Source organism: Amphiura filiformis, chromosome 6 (genome assembly GCF_039555335.1).
Source record: "Amphiura filiformis chromosome 6, Afil_fr2py, whole genome shotgun sequence".
Classification (NCBI taxonomy): Eukaryota; Metazoa; Echinodermata; class Ophiuroidea; order Amphilepidida; family Amphiuridae; genus Amphiura; species Amphiura filiformis.
In genome coordinates this window covers 10109231-10127850 of record NC_092633.1, presented here as the reverse complement: position 1 = coordinate 10127850, position 18620 = coordinate 10109231, and the positions used below count along the sequence as shown (strand labels likewise).

The following is an 18620-nucleotide window of genomic DNA, read 5'->3' as shown; positions in this document are numbered from 1 at the left end:
AGATCCTGGGATTGAGCTCCGGAAGTCAATTTGACCAAAATTCCTTTCCACACTACTATGTGTATTGCAATAACCATGATAAAAAAGGGCATGGATTAACCTCCATGCTGTATTTATTGTTATGCAATACACCTATTATGTGTGGGAATGAAATTCTGTGCAAAGTAACTTCTGGTAGAGAAACCCAAGATCCACATATTACAACATCCAGAGTTGTTGTTTACAACACACGTACAACACTCTGTAGTATTACACATGACCTTCCTAATAATAACTGAAATCTTAAAATTTTATTTCCCTTGAGAGCCTCCCCTTTTCCCCCCGAAAAAATCCTGTCTACGCTTAGAGGTTAATAACTGCGCCTGCACATCGGTTATTTGGAGGGCATTGTGAAAATCGAAACATTTTGCCTTTTGAACCGATGAATATCCTGAGATGCCCAGCCCGAGGGATATTCTGAGGTCCAAAGCAAAATGTTTAGATTTTTCACAATGCCTGACATTACTGATATTAATTATTAACCTCATTCATAACCGTCACTTTTATCTCTTCAATTTACAAAATAACACACAATTTTGTAAGTTTTGCCTTTTCTAAAATCGAACAGGCAAAAACAGAAGACCAATAACAGCAGTGCGAATAACAATTTGTGCAAATATGGTAGCGCGCAATCCAAATACGGCAGCCCAAGCGCACACAGTTTGTTTAACGCACAACACGGCACACACAGAGGTTTACACTATTATTTACACATTTCGCGGTTAATTGTGAGATATTAAATATATTATATTAATGACCTCGATTTGAGTTCCGGTTTTTACAAATAATCGACTATTGGATCGCACGCATTGCGTATATTCATGAGGTTATGAATACTGCTTAAAACCACACTATATCCATTCAGGGATGAAATCAAAACAACGCCGGTCGAGTTTTGATTTCATCCCTTTTCAAATAATAGTTAATAGGAATAAAGCATAACACACAATTTTAACTCACAGCGAAGCACAAATCCAACTTTCAAGTATTTTAGTAATAAGAACCACATAATATTGACATTACATGTAGGTGATTTTCAATGATGCAGCATATTTTTTTAATTCAAATCAGATAACAAAGGTTAAAAGATTTTGGACTTAACCAGTGACCTGATAGTGGGTGAGCATTTTCTTGAACACAGTGATGCCAAATCCAGGTCAAATGGTCCACACTCTGGACAAGAAAATGTATATTTGTCAATATAAAAGGAGGCTGGATTATAACAAGTAAAAAATAAAAGAATAACCATATTTTAGTAAAAATTATAAAATGTTGAACATGCTAATGAATAAAACCACCAAATGCAAGCAAACAACCAGTGATAAAAAAAAAACAAGTTTAAATTGCTATACTTTTCACACACTTCCTATATAATGTCAATGAATGATGATTTCAAACAAAGCTTCACACTTGTATTGAAATGCCCATACTGTTCACATTATTTAATTCTCAGACAGTTATACATGTAGCTGTATGTGTAGCGTGATTAGTCAAATACCCTGCTTGGTCGTGCATAATGTAAGCATAGTAGTGCATTAAGGTGGTACTACACCCCTTGATAAATTTTGTCACCAATTTTGCATTTTTCTCAAAAAATGAATGAGGTACATTCTAGCGGTACCTTTCTTATCATAAACAGTGTACCGCTTGTCTTGAGTCACTGAAATTCCAGAGTATTAACTGGATTCCTTGCCTTCATAATACATATGCCTTCGTGATACATAACTTTTGTTACCAGTGTGTTATTGCTTTTTGAGAAAAATGCAAAAATAGTCAAAAATTTATCAAGGGGTGTAGTACCACCTTAAAGTATCATGCTTTTAGGACACAGGTTGTATGAAAATTGACATGTTCTGTTTGAGAATTAATTTTCTCAAATGTGACACTGTAAGAGGCATTGACATTTTAGGACTGATTAAATAATTATTATTATCATCAAATAATTAGTAAAAGGTAAATCATATTTCTCCTTCAAATTTCTTCAATAATATTAGTTTCATAACATGATATAAGAGCAAAAACACAATTATTATTCTGCACAATTGCCAAAAAAATTAGATAAACATAAAAAACTCAACTTAAGATCATAAATAACATGTTATCAGGTGGCTCATTATTACTAATCTCACAACTTCCAATGTATGCATTCAATATAAGGTATATACTGTCCAACATAAGGTACCTTCAGATGCATCACCTAATACTTAATTTTTTTTTTAATTAACAAAAAAAAAATTTTCTAGAAATTTACGGCTACTTGGAGAACCACTAGACCTATTCTGAAGTGCCGGGATCATTCACAGTTAATTTGAAAAAAAAAAAATTAGTTTGTTATCCTTTATATGCAAACCATTAAATTGTGTTTACCCCTTCATCTATCACATATTGTAAATGCATGGAAAACCAATTATGCATAATATTTTCAACTTTTTTTTTCAAATTAACTATTAATGATCTTGGCACTTCAGAATACGTCCAGTGGTTCTCCAAATCGCCAAATTTTTTTTTATTTTAATTTTTTCCCCTTTTTACCGATATCTGAACGGAACGGATCGGATATCGGCCGATATTATAAAATCAATATCAGATATCTGATCGGTTGAGCCCTAACAATAATTTGAGACCAAAAACATTTGAAAATTAAAATTTTGAATGCAGGATCATATTGAAGAATAGTTCAAAGCCACCATTACCACATGCTTTTGATATCTTATAGTGCAGGTCATTAATGCACTATTCTTAGTCAGTTGGCGTGGTATAGTTTGTAAACACAACACATGAGTGGACAACTGCATATTTTCAGATGTCATCTATCAGGGCAGAGATGACCCTACACCAGATATTGATAACACAGAACACAAATATTGATGCATGTCTATGTAATGTGTTACAGGTATAGATCCCGTGCTTAATACTTGCCTAAAGATCACAGTACTTGCAACTGAAAAACCGATATTGTAAACAAGTTTTGTTCATTTCAGAATTTATGATGGTAAATCTTAACTTTTGCCAACTAGTTGTTAAAACAATATTTAACTGACTAAGAATGAGACTAAACAATAGGAATCTCTGATTTTACTATCCACTATGTGATAGTGGATAGGCAGGTCCAATATTGTGCAAGTATAACTCAATATTGTACATCACCTGCCTAGCCTATACCGCATGGTACAGGATTGTAAAAACAAATTCATATTATTTAATTCTTTAATTCAAGTACTCCCCCCCCCCCCCCAATTCTGGGTAATGTGTGGGAATGTTGGGCTAGTAATTCTTGGAATACTTACATTTAAAAGGCCTATTCGCTGATTTTCTCATCCACACAGGATCGTAAATTTCACCAAATATTGTATTTCATAAATAGGGTACCTAATGACTTCACTTTATGACTGTTTATACACAATTTAATTTTTTGAAATACTTTTGTTGAGTTCACTAAATAGGCCTTTAAGTACATTGTATAGGCATTAGATGCTGCACATATCCCAAATTTTACAAAATGCTGCATCCTCTACCCTGTGATGTACTGACTGGGAAATCCCAATATAATCCCAGCTTACAATCCACACCATTGCCCCATATTTCACAGGATAATGGGTGGGAGAAGTACTTGAATAGTGCATTAATTAGTACTGTTATTTTATGGCTTGCACACTAACATCGATTCAATGTAGTTGAGATCTTCAGAGTCTATACAAACCCATGGTGTTCTTTAACCTGAAATGAAAAGAAAAGAAAAAGATGTTAAAGACCATGTCTAAGGTAACTCACTGTTCTAAGTACAAAAAAACAAGGACTGCAGAGCAGGACGTCTTTTGAACGGTTCCTTTTTATGATTCAAAGTATTTTAAAAAAAACCTTCACAAAAACATCCTCCTATGCAGTATGATATACTTATATCGGCTGACAACTACATTCTGCAAAGGACAAAAAAGAAAGAAAAGATAAAGATTTGGTTAACAATGTACTGTTTTTATGCTTGAAGTGTGTTTAAAGTAAGTTATATTGACGTTCCTATATTTACAATATAGTGACAAGATTCAAAAGTCAGAAGTTGCTTATTAAATAAAGCAAAATATTCACCATTTGGAAAATTACCAGCTGTGTTAACAGCACTGCATGGTATATTTATAATTGAGCTCAACATTGCCAACTAGGATTGGTTCACATGCACCTTCTTGAGGCAGATATGTACAATAAACAAGGCGGTTCTCGAACCACAAGTCTCGTCTGCTTTCGCGACCGCCTGCTTTTGTGATTACATTTGATAGAAATAAATGAACCTACAACAACCCATGGTGATTTGACTATTCAATTGATCCCTGGGTGACACGGATGACCTCAAAATGACCTTACAAAAATTTGGCTCTAAATGTTGACTGTACCCACAAATTTTCATCACTTTCATGCCCATGACAGTTTTTAATAATTTGACATCAGGATGACCCTAAAATGACCTTCCAAAAATTTGGTTCTAAATGCTGAATGTACCCACCAAGTTTCGTGCCCATGTCAGTTTTTTATAATTTGACCTCAGATGCCCCCTGGGTGACCCTGGATGGCCCCGAAATGACCTTTCAAAAATTTGGTTCTGAATGTTGACTGTACCCACCAAGTTTCATGCCCATACACCAGTTTTTTTCTCATTCTACCTCAGATAGTCTGTCCACAAACTCCACAATCAATTTTTGCGGTGATTGTCGATAAATTATGCAAATTAGCTATGTTCATTTGCATATTTGTCACCAAAAACATACATACGGATTAGGAGCAAACATGGATATACTTCATCCCAACAAGTAGCGTCCCCACAGGTCTTAACGATCTACAGATGCAGCTACGGACGGACACACACCCACATGTATTCGCCTCCAAGCATTATATCTAATATAACAATAACAGTCGTATTTCCCCAAAACATTATACATGCATAATTTGCGGTCGCTTGCAGACCTCCAGAAACCGAGGACGGTCCCCCATTGCAGAGTGGTCCGTAGTTTGAATGAGAAGTCGGTGTGTGTCCTCGTTTACTGGCAAACACCCACGCACACACCCCACACACAGACAGACAGAAATAGTGATTATTACCAAGTCCCATCCTGAATATAGTTCAGGCGAGACAAAACAATGTAATAGTTTCATATAGGACATGTGAACAAATTGTAGAAGACGTCAGGTGAATTAAACACACTTTATCTTATTTTCAAGCAAACATTTAATGTTAAGCTCTGCAGTGCTAAGACAAGAAATTGTATTCATGTCCCAATTGTCTTGCAAAGCTAGTGACACCAGATACTACAAAATATTTACAAATAAAGATGCACAATCTAGGAGTCCCATTCAGACTCTTATATACTGTAAAAATTTAAATCATTAAACATTGAAATCACAAGTGAAGTCATATTACCAGGAACCTGACAGTTAGTTTCAAGCCAAATCTAGGGTTAGAGGTTCCTGATCCTAGGGATAATCATGACTCAATTAGTGATTTCATTCTGGGGTACAGGACACAGATCCCCAGTGTGAAGGTGACGGCACATTCCCACACGGACAACACCCTACGTGTTGTCAAGTCAAAGCTAGTTGGTATTGTGACTATCTCTCCTCTCTATTTTTCTTGTACATCTTATGATCTTAGTTAATCCCAGCTATGAGTTAAACATCCTGGAGGTTACACTATGGCCACCCAGCTATGGTTAAATAGTCGGTGCTGAACAGGACATCGCTATGGCTGACAAAATCTTTAGATTAAACGGCACTACTTGTTCCTGGATTTGAGGCGAGTCACTCTATATTTAGTGAACCTCGGCTGCTGTCCACCTATGTAAAAGCAGAACCCCTTCGCCTAGGGAGTTGCATAGGGTTAACCCTTCTTGTAATGGACCTGCAAAAGAACTGCAAAACCTCAAAAGAAAGGCAGGCAATGTTACAGAGCAGAACGTGAAGCTGAGAATGACCTTTGTCAGAAAGGACAGCTGGGGGCTAGGATCTGCTCTGCTCCAACAAAGTCCAAGCCTGATCTCATCTAAGCTGCAATCTTCAATCCCTGAAGATAGTCCTTCCATTTCCCTAGCTGGCTATTCTAGCATGAGAAGAGATAGGATTGACAACAGTGGATAGGGTAGCTGCATAGTCTATTATATACAAGAATGGCTTACCAATAGTGAGAGAATACAGCATGGAGCCCAAGAGGCATGATGTAATGGTATTCACCATGGAAACTATAAGTGGTACAATACTGCTTTCTCTTGTGTATTGTCACAAAAGAAAATCATCAAAACATTGACCGCCTAATCACAAGAACCAAAGCAAATATTTATATTTTTGCTGGCGATTTCAACTGTCACCATCATGAATGGCTTCTCAGCAGATCTCCTACTGATGAAGAGGGCAGGATGGCATATGACTTTTGCTGTACACATAATCTTACTCAAATTGTCTCAGGAGCCACCCACCAGCTTGCAATCGCTTAGATCTTATCATTACAGATGCCCCCAACCTGTCCACTCCAGTCTTCATAGATCACAACATTGGTACCTCCGACCACTACCTTGTCCAGACAACATTGCAAGCTTAACCTCTATCTGAAAAAACACCACCCAGAAAAGTATGGCTCCACAAAAAGGCAGATTGGAACGGACTCAGAAGTGCTTTAGCTGCAGCTCCGTGGAACACATTGATCATGAAAAACAACCCTGAAGCTGCATGTGATAATGTGACCCATGTCATCTGTGAGGCAATGCATGAGTTTATACCAGAGGTCTGTGCATTCTTACGTTAACTGCCCAGAATGGTGGAACGATGGCTGTGTAAGGACACTTAAGAAGAATGATAGCAAGTGGAGATGTAGGAAATCCCTCCAGACTCCCGACTTGAATATAACAGAGCCAGGACAGAGTACATATCTGTGTAAAGAAAAGCTGCATCTGCTGATTCTGCTCACAAGTCCAGAGTTTTGAAGAATATGACAGACGAGCTCCATCCCACATGCTAAAAACTGTAAGCCAGTCCCCAACATTCGAACCAAGACTGCTTCCAAGTGCGGCAACATTGTATTCTGGCCAAAGCAAGTCAGTAAGCAGCTGAAGAAACTCGACATCAACAAAGCTGCTGGACCGGATGGTATTCCATCCATTGCTTAGAACCGCTGCCCCTAAGCTTGCTACCCCACTTGCTCATCTCTTCCAACTTTGCTTTGATAAAGGTCATGTGCTGAACCATTGGAAGATTGCTAATGTCATCCCATGCCACAAGAACGGGGACAAGCATTCTCCCAGCAACTATCGCCCTATATCCCTACTGTCAACAGTGTCTAAATTCATGGAGAGACTGAAATATGAAGCTATGTGGCGCCACCTAGACTCATATCAGCTAATATCTAAGCAACAATTTGGCTTCAGGGCTGGCCATTCCACTTTCGATGCCCTAACATATGTCTCCCAGTGGCTATCAAACTCCATCAATGACAGAGAAGAAAGTAGAGTTGCCTGCCTTGACATCAGTAAGGCTTTCGACAGGGTATGGCACCCTGGCCTATTGGCAAAGCTATCTGCTCTGGGTTTCACTGGACAGCTGCTGAAGTGGTTGAAGGACTACCTCACCAACCGTTCCATGAGAGTCTCACTGAATGGGTTTTCATCAACTGAAAAACCTACAAATGCTGGTGTCCCACAAGGCTCCATCCTTGGACCACTACTGTTTATTATCTTCATTGATGACATCACTTCCGGACTCAAAAATCCATCCATCTTATATGCTGATGATGTATCCCTGATGTCATCCATCAAGTCCAAGGAAGATAGAATTGGCGCTGCAATATCACTTGATGTGAATGTACTGTTTTGAGCTGCGAAGTGCAAGACCACCACTATTTCTAACTGCAGAGATGCTTCATATAGTCACCCTAGCCTCCACTTTTTCGGAACAACTTTGGAAGAGGCAGACAGTGTCCACCTGCTCGGTCTTACTGTAAACAAAGCAATTTAGTAAGCAGCTGAAGAAACTCGACATATCAACAAAGCGCACATTAGACGGATCAACATCTGTGCAAAAATTCATTTGTCTAAAATGGCACACAATTTTATAATATTTTAAGCTATATAATGGACACTACTTAAAAGTAGTGAAAGGATTGCACTGAGTTTTGATTCTCGTCTAATGCACTTGCACCCACCCCTGTGGGGCTTGCACATTAGACGGAAAAAAACATCTGTGCAAAAATTAATTTGTCTAAAGAGCCAAATAAATGGCACACAATTTTATAATATAAGCGATATAATGGACAGTGAAAGCCTTGCACTGAGTTATTTTATAATATAAGCTATATAATGGACACTACTTAAAAGTGGTGAAAGGCTTGCAATGAATGTTGACTCTCGTCTAATGCACTTGCACCCACCCCTGTGGGGCTCGCACATTAGACAAAAAAAAAACATCTGTGCAAAAATTAATTTGTCTAAAGAGCCAAAAAAGGGCACACAATTTATGATAAGCTATATAATGGACACTACTCAAAAGTAGTGAAAGGGCACACAATTTATGATAAGCTATATAATGGACACTACTCAAAAGTAGTGAAAGGCTTGCACTGAGTTTTGATTCTCGTCTAATGCACTTGCACCCACCCCTGTGGGGCTTGCACATTAGACGGAAAAAAACATCTATGCAAAAATTAATTTGTCTAAAGAGCCAAAAATGGCACACAATTTATGATAAGCTATATAATGGACACTACTCAAAAGTAGTGAAACTAAGAAAGGCTTGCGCTGAGTTTTGATTCTCGTCTAATGCACTTGCACCCACCCCTGTGGGGCTCGCACATTAGACGTATAAACATCTGTGCAAAAATTCATGTCTATAAATGCATAAGCTATATAATGGACACTACTCAAAACGGCATATCATCATTGGTAATAACTAGATCCAGTAGGCTGCTCCTTTGTCCTATGCGGTATCTAGTTCCAAAAATGGTGTGGCATCATTGGTAATAATTAGATCCAGTACACTGCTCCTTTGTCCTATGCGGTATCTAGTGCCATAAATGGTTAGTCATCATTGGTAATAACTAGATCCAGTAGGCTGCTCCTTTGTCCTATGTGGTATCTAGTGCCAAAAATGGTGTGTCATCATTGGTAATAATTAGATCCAGTAGGCTGCTCCTTTGTCCTATGCGGTATCTAGTGCCAAAAATGACGTGTCATCATTGGTAATAATTAGATCCAGTAGGCTGCTCCTTTGTCCTATGCGGTATCTAGTGCCAAAAATGGCGTGTCATCATTGGTAATAATTAGATCCAGTACACTGCTCCTTTGTCCTATGCGGTATCTAGTGCCAAAAATGGCTAGTCATCATTGGTAATAACTAGATCCAGTAGGCTGCTCCTTTGTCCTATGTGGTATCTAGTGCCAAAAACGGCGTGTCATCATTGGTAATAATTAGATCCAGTAGGCTGCTCCTTTGTCCTATGCGGTATCTAGTGCCAAAAATGGCGTGTCATCATTGGTAATAATTAGATCCAGTACACTGCTCCTTTGTCCTATGTGGTATCTAGTGCCAAAAGCGGTGTGTCATCATTGGTAATAACTAGATCCAGTAGGCTACTCCTTTGTCCTATGTGGTATCTAGTGCCAAAAACGGCGTGTCATCATTGGTAATTGGATCCAGTAGGCTGCTCCTTTGTCCTATGCGGTATCTAGTGCCAAAATGGCATATCATCATTGGTAATAATTAGATCCAGTACACTGCTCCTTTGTCCTATGTGCTATCTAGTGCCAAAAACGGCGTGTCATCATTGGTAATAATTAGATCCAGTAGGCTGCTCCTTTGTCCTATGCGGTATCTAGTGCCAAAAATGGCATATCATCATTGGTAATAATTAGATCCAGTACACTGCTCCTTTGTCCTATGTGCTATCTAGTGCCAAAAACGGCGTGTCATCATTGGTAATAATTAGATCCAGTAGGCTGCTCCTTTGTCCTATGCGGTATCTAGTGCCAAAAATGGCATATCATCATTGGTAATAATTAGATCCAGTACACTGCTCCTTTGTCCTATGTGCTATCTAGTGCCAAAAGCGCGTGTCATCATTGGTAATAATTAGATCCAGTAGGCTGCTCCTTTGTCCTATGTGGTATCTAGTGCCAAAAAATGCTATGTCATCATTGGTAATTGGATCCAGTAGACTGCTCCTTTGTCCTATGTGGTATCTAGTGCCAAAAATGGCGTGTCATCATTGGTAATTGGATCCAGTAGGCTGCTCCTTTGTCCTATGTGGTATCTAGTGCCAAAAACGGCGTGTCATCATTGGTAATAATTGGATCCAGTAGACTGCTCCTTTGTCCTATGTGGTATCTAGTGCCAAAAATGGCGTGTCATCATTGGTAATAATTAGATCCAGTAGACTGCTCCTTTGTCCTATGTGGTATCTAGTGCCAAAAACGGTGTGTCATCATTGGTAATTGGATCCAGTAGGCTGCTCCTTTGTCCTATGTGGTATCTAGTACCAAAAACGGCGTGTCATCATTGGTAATTGGATCCAGTAGACTGCTCCTTTGTCCTATGTGGTATCTAGTGCCAAGAAGAGCGTGTCATCATTGGTAATAATTAGATCCAGTAGGCTGCTCCTTTGTCCTATGCGGTATCTAGTGCCAAAAATATCATCATTGGTAATAATTAGATCCAGTACACTGCTCCTTTGTCCTATGTGCTATCTAGTGCCAAAACGGCGTGTCATCATTGGTAATAATTAGATCCAGTAGGCTGCTCCTTTGTCCTATGCGGTATCTAGTGCCAAAAATGGCATATCATCATTGGTAATAATTAGATCCAGTACACTGCTCCTTTGTCCTATGTGCTATCTAGTGCCAAAAACGGCGTGTCATCATTGGTAATAATTAGATCCAGTAGGCTGCTCCTTTGTCCTATGCGGTATCTAGTGCCAAAAATGGCATATCATCATTGGTAATAATTAGATCCAGTACACTGCTCCTTTGTCCTATGTGCTATCTAGTGCCAAAAACGGCGTGTCATCATTGGTAATAATTAGATCCAGTAGGCTGCTCCTTTGTCCTATGTGGTATCTAGTGCCAAAAAATGCTATGTCATCATTGGTAATTGGATCCAGTAGACTGCTCCTTTGTCCTATGTGGTATCTAGTGCCAAAAATGGCGTGTCATCATTGGTAATTGGATCCAGTAGGCTGCTCCTTTGTCCTATGTGGTATCTAGTGCCAAAAATGGCGTGTCATCATTGGTAATAATTAGATCCAGTAGACTGCTCCTTTGTCCTATGTGGTATCTAGTGCCAAAAATGGCGTGTCATCATTGGTAATAATTAGATCCAGTAGACTGCTCCTTTGTCCTATGTGGTATCTAGTGCCAAAAACGGTGTGTCATCATTGGTAATAACTAGATCCAGTAGGCTGCTCCTTTGTCCTATGTGGTATCTAGTGCCAAAAACGGCGTGTCATCATTGGTAATTGGATCCAGTAGACTGCTCCTTTGTCCTATGTGGTATCTAGTGCCAAGAAGAGCGTGTCATCATTGGTAATAATTAGATCCAGTAGGCTGCTCCTTTGTCCTATGTGGTATCTAGTGCCAAAAAATGTGTCATCATTGGTAATAATTAGATCCAGTAGGCTGCTCCTTTGTCCTATGTGGTATCTAGTGCCAAAAACGGCGTGTCATCATTGGTAATAATTAGATCCAGTAGGCTGCTCCTTTGTCCTATGCGGTATCTAGTGCCAAAAAAATGTGTCATCATTGGTAATAATTAGATCCAGCAGACTGGTCCTTTGTCCTATGCGGTATCTAGTGCCAAAAATGGTGTGTCAACATTGGTAATTGGGTCCAGTAGACTGCTCCTTTGTCCTATGTGGTATCTAGTGCCAAAAAATGGCTAGTCATCATTGGTAATAATTAGATCCAGTAGGCTGCTCCTTTGTCCTATGCGGTATCTAGTGCCAAAAATGGCGTGTCATCATTGGTAATTGGATCCAGTAGACTGCTCCTTTGTCCTATGTGGTATCTAGTGCCAAAAATGGATGGCATTGATCACAACCTTTGGTATTACATTAATGCTGCAGCACTGAAAACATGACGGACCTGTTGATGCATTCGAAGATTTCTTTGAAGTCCACAAAAGTGACTGTCAAGGGAAGTTGGTACTCCTTGAAACCTCCCATGATCCTCCTCAACATATGTATTTGCTGAGCACAGCTGCGACTTGATCTAAAGCCAACCTGGTTGCTTCGCAGTAAAGGATCAATGTGCATATACAACAGTGATGCTTAGCTGATGGTTATCATGGAATATTACAAAAACTATCCTCTTTCTCCAAACGCTTATCTCCTTGCCCTGCTTTCTCCAAACATTTATCTCCTTGCCCTGCTTTCTCCAAACATTTATCTCCTTGCCCTGCTTTCTCCAAACATTTATCTCCTTGCCCTGCTTTCTCCAAACATTTATCTCCTTACGCTGCTTTCTCCAAACATTTATCTCCTTGCGCTGCTTTCTCCAAAAATGGTATTTCTTTCACCAATCACTCTTTCTCCAGGGAACAGGCTTTTTCTGCATTGCTCCACTGTATGATTATTTATTATTATTTTATTTGACAGTGTTGTTTTAAAATACCAGACTCCAGCAAGAGGACAGAAGAACTTTGATGAGGAGAAGCAAATTCAGCTGTACTCAAGTGTTTAATCTTCTTCATCAAAGTTATTCTCTTGCTCCATTAAGTCAGTGTCAGGGACAATTTCTATTTGAAATTCATAGTCAATGTCAGAATCAGAAATTTCATCTTCCTCATCATTATTTTCAGTGTCAGAATCCTCTGTTAACTGTTGTATGAATACATCCAAATCACTCTCTTCATCACCAACACCCACTAATCCTCCAACTGCAACTGCATCGATAGAATCTGTTACTGTGAAATCTTCATCAACAGATGTATTTTCTCTGGGAAAATTATCACAATCAATGCATTTGCAGTTGGTTGTACACCAGACACTTTTGGGGTTCGCTCTCTTGCAGCCACATCGTCCACTCTTGCACTTCCCTCTCCGACATGAACACCCCGCTTTCAAAAGCTTCACTCTGTTGTTGACCTGTGTAATATTTTCCAGGGTATCCCATGTTACTCGAACATTTCCGTCTTCCATTGACCAGCCATATGATGTGAATTCTGGGACAACCATTATTGACCGAGTAGCCTGTGCCCACACCTGTGCTACCCAGCATGATCTTTGCCAATGTAGCCTGAGTGCATCATGTGTGGGCATCCATTCTACTTCTCCTGCGATGGCGCGATGAAAGTGCCCTTCCCTAATAGCATTTAAGAATTCAACATGCATACTTGCCTGATTTAAACCAGGATTGGATGATGCAATAGAGTCAAAGTATTCTGCAGGTGAAGAAAACCTGAAGGCACTAAAGTGAGCCCTGAAATAAAGGGCACCAACAAGGCGGTAGAATGACAACAATCCAAATTGCCAGTTGTCAGGATCCCAATCATCCAGCTTTCCAGACATGTTCTCTCCTAAAATGAACTGTACATCTTGGATAAACGTAGCAAGGAACTTCCTCTTGGTGTACTTATAAAAAGATGAAACAAAATCACATCCGCTGCAAATGAAGAGCATCTGTAAAGCTTTCAGAAGGTTACAGCTATTTACCTGCAGACCTAAATCAGAAGTGAATGCAGTTCCAAGATCACTGACATCTAGGTAGAGATCATCTCCTAACTTTGCTCTAAGTTGGACAACTACATGCTTACCATGCAGAGATGGTACATGAGGCAGACCAACATTCAGAACATCGCGATCAGGGCTGTATATAACAATATCGCTACACTGTGTCACACTGGCATGAAACCAAATGCGGGTATCTGCCTCCTCATGATTACTGCAATACTCTGGTGCTTCACGCCAAAGACCACCACCAACAATGAAAGCCTTGTCCCTGTTGACCCCTTCAAATGCTCCTGCTATAATAAGCAACTTGCCAGGTGGTAATGATGAAAGTGATATGGTGAGAAGTTGGTCTGCTATCATACCAACTAGTTGTCGCTTCAACGTCACGATTTGCCAGAAAAGAAGCCCATAGATGTCTGGGTGGAAGCTTCGAGTGAATAGTCAGGTCACAGAAGTCGTCCGTCCTCAATGGCTGCTTACTGGAGTCCCTACGTGACCGCTCGACATCCTTAGGACTAATCCCATTCCTGTGTGGGTCATCAAACACCAAATGAATCTCTTTGGCATGAGAAAGCAGCGGAACACAAATCCAGCGCCTATACAGGCAGCTGATGTAATCACTGAAGGTGGTTTGTGGCTCGCATAAGGTAATGTTTGTATCATAAACATGCCATCAACAAGGTATGCAAATGAACCTGGCAGATTAAGAGTGCTATAGAAAACATTGGCATATCGCTCTGCATAGAGTTTGGAAATAAGAGCCTTGTCTGGCTTGTTTGGAAAACCATCAGCAGAACAAAGGGCACGAGGTAAGGCAACAAACTGTTCTAAGTCTCTTATAGGCTGGCCTGAAGATTTTGAATTAGCAATTTGCTTTCTAAGACATGAGATCTGCAGGCGTTGATCAGACATTTCTTTCCTCTGCTTATGAAGGGTTGCCTTTCTCTGTGCGAAAGTGCTGAGGTTGAGTCGGTGGCGCTTTTGCGGCTTACTACCTGGCTCTCTTAATACAACACATTTCATGTAATTAATGAATGATGACTCACCTTTGTCATAAAAGGTGAGCAGATTGTCAGAAACAAGAGCTGATGCAACCTCATTTGTAAACATGTGCTGAACATATTGCATACTTACCTCTTCCGAGAGAAGACATGACTTCTGGATTTTAGTCATATAACCACTAATAATCTCTTCTCTAGATTTCTCAGCATTTGTGCTGGTTACATTTGTACTTACCTTACTACTGTTTGCAATTTGTTCATTTAAGTTAACAAGGGACTTGGCTCTATGTGGTAAATATTGCACAAGACATGACAGTTTCCCATCTGATGTGGTGGTCATGGCCATTTTGACATGCGATTGATTGCCATCTCATGGCCCTCATCAAATGCAACAGAGCTGTAGCTATTGCCCTGAAAGCTCATGACAAATCCACCATTGCTATGAAATTCTTGGAGAATATTAAGAGGAAACTGCTTGAGGTGAGCAAGGGAATGAGGGATAATTCTCAGATACACATGTCTGTCTAAAGCATGAAAAAGTGGAGCAAGGAGACGAATGCATATATTGCGTAAAGAAAAATTTCTACCTCTTATTGCAAGATACAAGCCTACATAATGTATCATATCCCTGTGCACAAAAGAATTCCAAAACTTGAAAGTAGGACTCTTCTCAGAACACTGAGATCAAAATCTGCGAAAATCGGCTTCCAATGATGAGCAAATGTGCGTAACGTCAGATGAATCAGAGGAGACTATCATGTCATTCATCAACTCTAGGTAGTCACTTCTGGTTGTCAATGCAGGCCTCTGGAACAAACTACCTGCGAGTGTTTGGCTGGATGAGTGAAAATAGCGATTGAGCTGCACCCTGTAAAACGCTTCCCACACTTGCAACAAAAACTGATGCGTCTTTTCAAAATTTGAAGCATTTGCAACAGCATTATTTGTTGCACCGTGATGATACAACTTCAATAAGTCTCGCAACCCACCATCCATATAAATTTTGAACAATGGTGCTTGAGCGTTCTTCAACAAATGCCATTCGCCAAGATAGGGTAATACCCAGTCTAGCTCCACAGCATAATCCCTCTGAAGGTCAATAAGCAATGCGTATGTCTTACCATCACCAGGCACAACTAACTTTTCAATAGCCTTTCCAACTTCATGCTTTTCTTTTAGCATCTGGAGAACCTCTAAAAGGGTTTCTTTACTATCAGCAGGCTTTTGAAGAACAGCTGTGAAGTGTACATTGGATTTCTCTACATCTGAATGGTGGGAAGCCCTCATCGAATCCCTCAAATCAGGTAACACCAATGAAGGATGTTGATGTGAAGCCAATGCCTTCATAATCATGTATGCGAAAACTGTTCTTCTTAGTATCGACAACTGTTCATCCTCAGGGGAAGGAACATTAAAATCATCAACACAGGAAAGGAAACGTCGCCTAGGTCGCTGATCACGGACTTCCCTGGTAGAAACACAAGATGTAGGATGATGATAAGATTGCAAAACAGACATACCAAGTGACCGGTCATGCCGTTGAATCTGTGCTGATGGTTCAATTGAGACATTGGGAGATGGTGAAACAGTGACTTGTTGATTGAAAGTAGAGGAAATTGGTAATGGCTCAACGGCCTGCACTGATGTACCATGAAAACCTCGTCCCTCTGTGAAGCTGTGACAGCACTATACTGCGAATTTCGATCAATATTATCAATCGAAGCCACACAGAATGTAGAAGTCAACATACTTGGCTTCAACTCCATCTCCTTCCTTGCAGCAAAGACCTGATATCGTGAGAGAGATTCCTTGGACACGGTGATACCAAAACGAGATAAAATTGTCAAACACTCAGTAGAAGAAAATGTGTACTTGTCTATGACATCACTGATGAGAAGGTGTAATGGGAAATGACACTCCCGATTTACACAAAAGAGAAGACAACTGCAAACGAAGAAACGCCTCAGAAACTTTGACTTATTGAGAATTGGAGACTTGTACAGATTGTCCAAAAATGTGTTGACCACTGAAACCCTCCTGTACGAACATGTTGACAAAACAGTTTGCGCTCATTGGCACCCAAGGACAATCTGAAAAGAAAATTCCAAACATGGGAAGGCAAAGATTTTACAAGCTCCTCAAAATTGACTGTATCAATTGTTAATTGTTTTTCATTGATCTTGGCAACAACTGAAGCTGCATGAGTGTTCAAGCTCTGGTTAAGATAATCAGCGACTTGAAACATCCTGTATGTAATATCAGCAGGTGGATCATATGTATTGGAAGGTTGAAATTCATGGCTCCTACTGGTAGTTGACTGGCGTTCCATGTTAAAAAGAAGACGATGTAGTGCCTGAACTACATCGCTTCCAAACCGCCGAATCATCGTTCCATACCTAGATTGACCCTTTACAGAGGAAACAACAATAGTGCCACCCAAACATCTTACAATCTGCTGCTTCAGCCAATCCTGATTACGGTCAGGGACAGGATGTTTCAATATATCATCTGGGAATTGCGAGAGACTGTCATGTAAAATCATAGTATACTTGTTGTACAGTGTCTGAAGAAGCACAGGGTTTTCTAGTATCAGCTCTCCCTTTAAATATAGCATAGTTTGGGCAAAACTGAAAGATTCACAGGCAAAGATATCAGGACAAGAATAATTTTCAAACAAACTAAATAGATCATGCAGGTATTTCTTGTCTGTGTTAAAAGCCTGTTGGCATTGGGGACTATTCTGAAAGGAGGAAACAACATGTCTACATATATTACATAGGTAGTCATCTGGTGTCACTGCATGCTCATCTATACCAAGAATACAATGTGCATACTTACCAACTGTTTCTGTGGCATTTTGAACCCTTCTGAAATTAGAGGGATGGTTTTTTGAATTTGAACCCTTGCCACATAAACAACATTTTCTTGCGGTGTAATTATTATTGACATGACAATAATGTGCATGACAAAGTTGTATTGGATGGCCTACACAAATACTTACCTCTACACCAAGTAACTCTTGGATGTAGATCTTGGTAATATCTTCATTAACAACATGAAATTTGGTGTTTGTATGCATGCAGTTGTTAACACAGCAATGGTCTTCAAGTTTTACCTTTTGGGCTGGGACTGCTGTGCTGTCATCAGGTGCAGGAGCAGGGTTTTGCAACTTAAGTTGACAGCTTCTGCAAATACAATCAGTGTCTCCTACACCAAGCTGTCTTAAGTTGCTAACCATCTGCTCATGATGTGGTAGTGCATGGGCAATGTGCCAATATCGATCTTTTGATTTGTAACATACAGCACATGGTCCTCGAGCACGCTCGGGATGTAGTTTGTCACATGCTGAAGCCATTTAAATAGGAATGTATGGTGTTACTTACCTGATACTATGTCTTGCTCTTAAAACACGCACTACAAAATCAAATACATGGTGCACATTGTGCTCACTGTTGCTTTCAAGTCAGTATATGGTTTTGAAATACTGATTTTGAGAATTTAAATTTAATAAAATTAGAAAATTAAACACTTGCTCTAATCAATGAAATACAAAATGAAAAGCAGAATTCCTTTAAAAGGAGTACACACTTGACATCAGGATATGCCAACTGGATTATGAATCCTGAAAGAGGAATTTTGCTCTTTACATGTATTTAAACCATATCTTACTATGGCTACATTGGAATCAAATTAAAACGTACCTGGGCTTTCAGACATGCAATACCGTATCTGGATTGTGACCGCTGCACTGCTAACACTATGAGAAAATACAATTAAATGAAAAATTAGTCAAACACTTACTGGAGCTCATTTATTGAGGCTTGCACCTCAAATACTGAACCACACTGCTAATCATGTAGGATTAGCAGTTGTGAAAAACATTGACACCCATC

At 39.6% G+C, this 18620-nt stretch overlaps 1 protein-coding gene and 1 long non-coding RNA gene across 3 annotated transcripts in view; both read right to left on the bottom strand.

The window, feature by feature from the left end:
• Nucleotides 1-18620, bottom strand: part of LOC140154948 (mitogen-activated protein kinase kinase kinase 2-like) — a 141542-nt gene that overhangs the window by 42041 nt on the left and 80881 nt on the right. The window lies entirely within an intron of this gene.
• On the bottom strand, nt 2122-18485 carry LOC140154947 (uncharacterized). The gene is made up of 2 exons (XR_011859329.1): nt 18429-18485; nt 2122-3756 (listed from the first exon to the last, which is right to left on the bottom strand). It is a non-coding gene; the product is annotated as an uncharacterized lncRNA (long non-coding RNA).